Source organism: Perca flavescens, chromosome 3 (genome assembly GCF_004354835.1).
Source record: "Perca flavescens isolate YP-PL-M2 chromosome 3, PFLA_1.0, whole genome shotgun sequence".
Lineage (NCBI taxonomy): Eukaryota > Metazoa > Chordata > Actinopteri > Perciformes > Percidae > Perca > Perca flavescens.
Genome location: NC_041333.1, coordinates 19,348,772 through 19,355,358, shown reverse-complemented (window position 1 = coordinate 19,355,358; position 6,587 = coordinate 19,348,772).

Here is a 6,587-nt window from a genome sequence, read left to right as displayed (position 1 = left end):
ATATCCACTTTTGCTGGTTTAGATGACGAGTGCAAGTCCCTATGTTCCTTCCGGTGCTAAACAGATGCTCTGTGTAGCCTTAAACTAGAGTTTAGATTCTCTGCCCGAGCCCGACCCAAGCCGGACCCTTGATCAAGCATTTGTGTTTTTTTAATCATTACTTTAGCCTAATTGGGTGGGGAGAAAGCTATGCCATAATCAGAACTATTATCTATTTAGGCCAAAGTAACAAATGTGTCCAAAAAGTTACACAAGTTGGACTACAATGCAACATGTGTCATGCGCGGAGTATCCTCCTCTTGCATGCATCACACCGGGGCTGCGGGCTGTATTGTGGAGCTTAAGTGCAACATGGAGCTTGAGGATGTAAAGAAAAACGGGAGAATTACCTTTGAGCAAGTTTGGAGGAAAGTCGGAGGTATGGAACCATTTTAAACAAGTCGTGGTAAGTGACAACATATGTGTCGGCTTTGTTGAGTGCATTAAGTGCGGCCGCTGTTCGCCTATGACAGCAAATAAAACGGGGACGTGGATGATGAACAGACACATGAAGCAGGCTCGCCAAGGCAGAAAAAATGATAGTCAGCCTTCAATGTCCTCTTTTGTTACTTCTCCAAGCGTAGGCTCCCCCTGAGGGCGAGGCAAGCGGGCAAGCCCTCACAGAGAAATACGTTGAGTTTTTTACTTTTCTTCATTCAGATCCATTTGCGATCCGTTCCATTCTGAATAAACAAACAGCGCAGTTTATATGCTTCGCTCCTGTTGCATTATGCATTAAGATCATTTTAAATAGATGTTTGCAGTTCAAACAACTCTGAATTGTAGTTGAGAACGTCAGTTATAACGGCCCATGGATTGAAAAAGTGTCTGGTTGAAATCGGGCTCGGGCTCATAATTCCAGTTAATGTGTTGGGCCGGGCCGGGCTCGGACACAACGTGCACGGGCTTATTTTTTGGGCCCGAACGAAGCTCTACCGTAAACCCAGGCTTAGTGACCGTACTAAGGGGCATCATGTCTTTGGCGATAAACTCTGTTACTGCTTGCTTCCGTTTTAAAGTACGTTCATATGGAGTTAACATTACGCTTTCAAACATTTCGATGAGTGATGCCTGTCGGGTGGTATTTTGCTTACTTGACAAACTGGTGCTCGGCATTTTAGCCATGCAACTGTCGTAGATGGCTTTGTGTTTTTTTTTAAGTGCTGATATAGGTTCATAGTGTTACCCCATGAGGTAGCAATGTTAGCAAGACAGCTTTTGCACAATACCTGAAGCTGCGCATCATCTTCTTTTTTTAAACCAAAAATAGTCCCATACAAGTGACATACTGTTCCTATTGGGACTAACGTTTCTGTTGAGCCTGAGGCCATTGTACAACAGGTCAAGGTACGGCGTAGCGTTAGTGTTCCAAGTTGACGCTTTCTCTGCGGAGTGCCGACTGCTTTGCTCTCTCGAGTCACGTGACCAAATCGCAGCCTTTGCGATTAGGAAATCGAGTTGTAACATATATTTTATGTACATATATCGTTCAGCCCTGTGTGTGTGTGTGTGTGTCTATCTGTGTGTCTGTGTGTGTCTGTCTGTTTGTTAGGGCTGCTCGATTATGGAAGAAAATAATAGTCCAGATTATTTTGGCCAATATTGAAATCATTATTATTTAAAATGATTACTCATTGACTTTTTGAAAGTTGCTACATACACAGAAATGGCACATACTAAGGAAAGCACATTGTGGGACTGGCTCTAGTGGCTGTAATTCTGCACCAAGGCTGAATTTCGGGAAAGAGACTTCAGATACAGTATTAGGGGACCACTAAGGTCTATATAAAAGCATCCAAAGAGCACCATGTCATGGGACCTTTAAATCCGAACTTTTCCCAGACAACGGAGTTTGATACCCCCTTTTTGCTCACCAAACGCAGCTTCTCTCCCTACCGCATCTTCACTCGCGCACTACAGTCTAAGATTGCGCACATGATACCACAAACAAGGGAGGAGGAGCAAAAGTGTGAGTGTCAGAATATAAGACAAAATAAGTTTACTTACAAAACATAACATGCAAAATAATTTTCTCGATTTTCTTTTTTTGTTATCGTTTGGAGACGACAAATTTGATTAATTGCACAGCCCTACTGTGTGTGTGTGTGTGTGTGTGTGTGTGTGTGTGTGTGTGTGTGTGTGTGTGTGTGTGTGTGTGTGTGTGTGTGTGTGTGTGTGTGTGTGTGTGTGTGTGTGGTAGTGTGTGTGTGTGTGTGTGTGTGGTTGTGTGTGTGTGTGTGTGTGTGTGTGTGTGTGTGTGTGTGTGTGTGTGTGTGTGTGTGTGTGCGCTCATGCATGTAAGAAATGGACAAAAGAGAGGAAATGTTTGTTTGTGCAAACAGCTTCTGGTGTCTGACATCTGAGAGCATAATCATACTGTCGGACACACACACACACGCGCGTACATAAAGAGATTATAACTATGTGACAGTGAACGCCACTCGGGTAATTTTGTCTGTGTACCAGGACCAGAAAGACTGATTGAGTGATTCATTGCTATTGTTACTAAACAAACGCAAGTGTGTCTCTTTGTTATTGAAATGTAAATTAAAACTGAAGACACCTGTCATGACTGGTGGTCCCTGCAACCTCTTTTAACCATCACTTACAGGATAAAACATGTCTTTGGTTCACTGTCTAGTCAAAACACAGATGCAGCATAAATCACTGTTATCTCACTATTTTACCTGTCCTTTGAAAGTTACATATTTTCTATTAGCATAATAGAATAGTGTGTACAAGTCCACTGATGGCAGATATCAAAATGAAATTACCAAACAAACACAAAAGATAAAACAACAACCTGGACTCTTCTTTGTTATTTGGCGTATAGGTTATTTTTTCTTGGGAAAAGATTAAATGAGAATGCATTTTCACCCTTAATGTACTTTTCTCATTCAAACAACATTCTCTTTGTTCATGTTGGTGGTGTGGAATTGGTGTCAGGCTGAATATATAATCTTTGGCCAAACCTAAATTTACTTTAAATTGCCAATTAAAGTAATAATTGGCATAGAAAGTCAATTAAATCTACCTTGTTATTTAACACCAGTGCACAAACAATGAATCAGATAAAGAGAACTGCTGTTATAATAGTAATATATAGTAATATACAGTAGATACACAGTGAGAAGAATTCATGGTAATTATATGCAAGGGTAATTACTATATGTGTAGTCTGAAAAGCTTAATACGTATACTTTTGTAAATACGTCTGAATAGATACACTGCAGTTTGTAGAATAATGAATCTTTGTTTAGCATGTGATTGGACCAATGTTTCAATGGCATTTCGAAAGCATTTTAAAAAGCAGTTGTACACCAGGAACATAACATGGCAAGGAATGATTCAAAAGTGTAAAGTGCACTATTCAACTAGTGGTGTGCTGTTCTGGTTTACACACACGTTCAGGTATAATGGAATATATACAGTTTTTTTTTTCCTGGAGATTAAATAGGTTTAAATAGGTTTATAACTGGCAATTCTCCATTCAGTGGGGAGCTAGTTGTGTGAAATGTATCTACATAACAAATATGCTATTGATTACATCTAATAAAGATGTAACTTGATTTTGACAGAGCAAATCTCTCCAGCCTGGGGACTGCATTAGTTTAATTCAGTTCCTCTGTCCGTGACTAAAGAGATATTGTTGACCTCCCTTGTAAAGGATGAGTCCATTCCTGAGGCTGTGGTGTTAGCTTATAACCATATCCTCCCAACATATGACATTCTCCAGCAGTATTCGATCACTGCCTCCGGCAGGCAGGAAAAAAAACAAGAGACATCTGATTGAGAGGGGAAGAGACGTGCATGAGATAAGGAGGAACTCTGACACTAAAAAAGCGAACAGGAGAGGGTGGGGGGGAAGCATTTCCTGCCGCCTGTATTGTCAGTAGAGAGTAGTAATGAAGCAGATAGTTTAACCAAGGTGGCACTCCAATTGTCTAGCTGACAGCAATTAGAAGGCACTCTTTAAAACGTTGCCTTCATTAGGTTACAGAGCACTTGCTGCAGGAGGAGACACTGCAAAGTGTAAGCGTGTCTTAAACTATGGGACAGGACCCACAATTGGTAAACGGCCAAGGTGAATGCTGGTGGGTCACCATATGTCACACTAATGAAGGAGACCGGGTCTTTGGGTGGGAAAACTCCACATTTGGCTGCTTGTGTTGTTAGGTTAAAAGGCTAATCAGCAGATTACTCACCGGTATAAGTGGGCCTGGGGAGATGTTAAAGAGGCTGTTAAGGGTCCACAAGGTCCTCACCAGTCTCATCCAGTGGAAAGCAGTAGATATCGGACCCCAGCGGTAGAATCCACAGACTAGACCAATAGATAACAGGCCTGTCTAATCTAGTCCAGTTTAGTCTGCACAGGTCACGTGCACATTCTGAATCCTTTACCAATGTACAATTCCAGTTCAGGCTCCACTGGGTCCAGGTTTGGGTCCAGTTTCATTCAGGTTTTTGTTATATAGTATGTGCCTTCCAGAAACAAATCTCTGATTGAGAAATAACAGGGTCCAGTCAAGGTTAAGATCCAGCACCAGCTCCAGGATCAGCTCAGTTCAGTTTGGTTTAACATAATTGCATTATTCCACATGGATTAATAGAGTGGAGCCACTGAGAGCCAGTCATCTTCAGATTCCTATCTGTTCAGTTGTAGAAACAGTGAGCCATTATTGTTTGAGATGTTAACATAAAAGCAGACCCATCCAGACATTTTTTGTGTGATTTAGTTCCCTTTCTGTTTGTGCAGTCTAACATATTGTATATCCAGGTTGAGTGTGATTATCTATGCATACAACCTTTACTGTTTAGCCATTGATTTTCTGTCTGTTTTTACCCCACGCTCGGTACCTGTCGGTGCACGTTAATGCGGCTCCAAATGTTGAGTTCAAGGTCATTCATATTTTCTGTCAATTTTTACGTAGTGACACATCCACGTCTCTTTAAGTTTCTTTTTTAACTTAACTACGCCCATTGTATCCACTTCCACACTGATACAGATGTTTCAAAGTGGAAAAATCAGCATTCATTGTGCGCCTTTCCATGAAAAAAAAAGATTTAAGATGATCACACTGACAGCTGGATCCTGCAGCAACTGGCCAGTCAACGGCCGAACAAACAGCAGGCCTTGACATGGTCGTCCAATCCAGACATGTGAACCAAGCTTAGCAGTCAAAAGTAAACCAGACAGTATAGGTCTATTACCTCGTGATACTCATGGAAACAAAGTAATGGGTATAGTAAACAGGAGATACAGGAGAGGAGCTATAGGGCCTTTTTTCTTCAGTTTTCAACAGCTTCTCCCTGGTGGTGACGTTCTCCACATCTGCCACTCAGAACAACAACATCATGGGTCTAGAAAACAGGAGAGCAAGAAGACAAGGGTTTAAAAGTAGAACATTAAAAGGACTGTATTAGGCTAGAAGGAAAATAACATAATTGTAAGGACTGTACTGTTCTAAAGGGGAATATTTAGAACAAGGGGGCTAAAAGGACGATTAAAACAGGGATGCAGAGTAGGACAGGTCTTGACAAAAGGATAGGACACCAAGGTACTTGGAACAAAATATTTAAAACAGCAGAGGTCTAGAAGACACAATTTAGCACCTGTGAGATCTGGAATACACCAATTAAAATGCTAATAGCACAGACGATTAAGAATACAACTGACTTCAACATGTGTTGGTAAAGCACAATTTAATTTTAAGTGTCTTTCACTTCTGTTGTTCAGTGTCCTGAGTTGAACTACACTTAATCCTACCCATAAGCCTGATTTATAACACTCTCTGAGGGCACGGTTTGATTTGTTTTCGGAACTTCTGCCATGACTTAAAAGTTTAAGAAAAGCTAATATTCACAGGGAAAACTTTTGTATTCTTTGTGAGTATATTACATCCTCAGGGAAGACAAAAGAAAATGAAACAATATGAAAGTGTAGGAAGTAAAGGTTCAAATGTGTCATGTTTTTTCCCCCTGACTTTGTGGTAACATCAAACTTGTCATGAGGCCAAACATATGAAAATGACGCAGCTAACAATTCAGTATGTTTCAACTTCTTTAATCAAGTTTTTGTTGGGTTTAAATGATGTGTCTGATTGACCTCTTACATGGCAAAAAGGCTTTCATATGTCCCCTAAAAAATTAAATCAAAACTCTATTTAAACACCTTATAATTTGTTTTATTTTGTGAGAGCTGTGTACAAGTGTAACTGCTGTGTAGTCGGGAGATAAAACAAATGCCTGCAATAATGAGGTCTGCTGACAAGTGAAAGCAAAGAAGTGCGATAGCTTGGAGATTGATGAAGCTGTACTTACTGTCGCAGTATATTGCCGCAGCTGTTATTTGTAATGTGTATGTTGTCAAGAGAGCATTTCTTAACTGTATTTGTCAGGAGAAATGTTTCCTCACTGCATTTATGTACAGCCAGTGCTTATTGTGGCAGTTTAAAAATGAAGCAGAGTCTTCTTAATGCCTCAGTCTGTATTCATCCATCACAACCACAGCACATCACCACTGTCTTCTCCTCCATCATCCTCCAGTC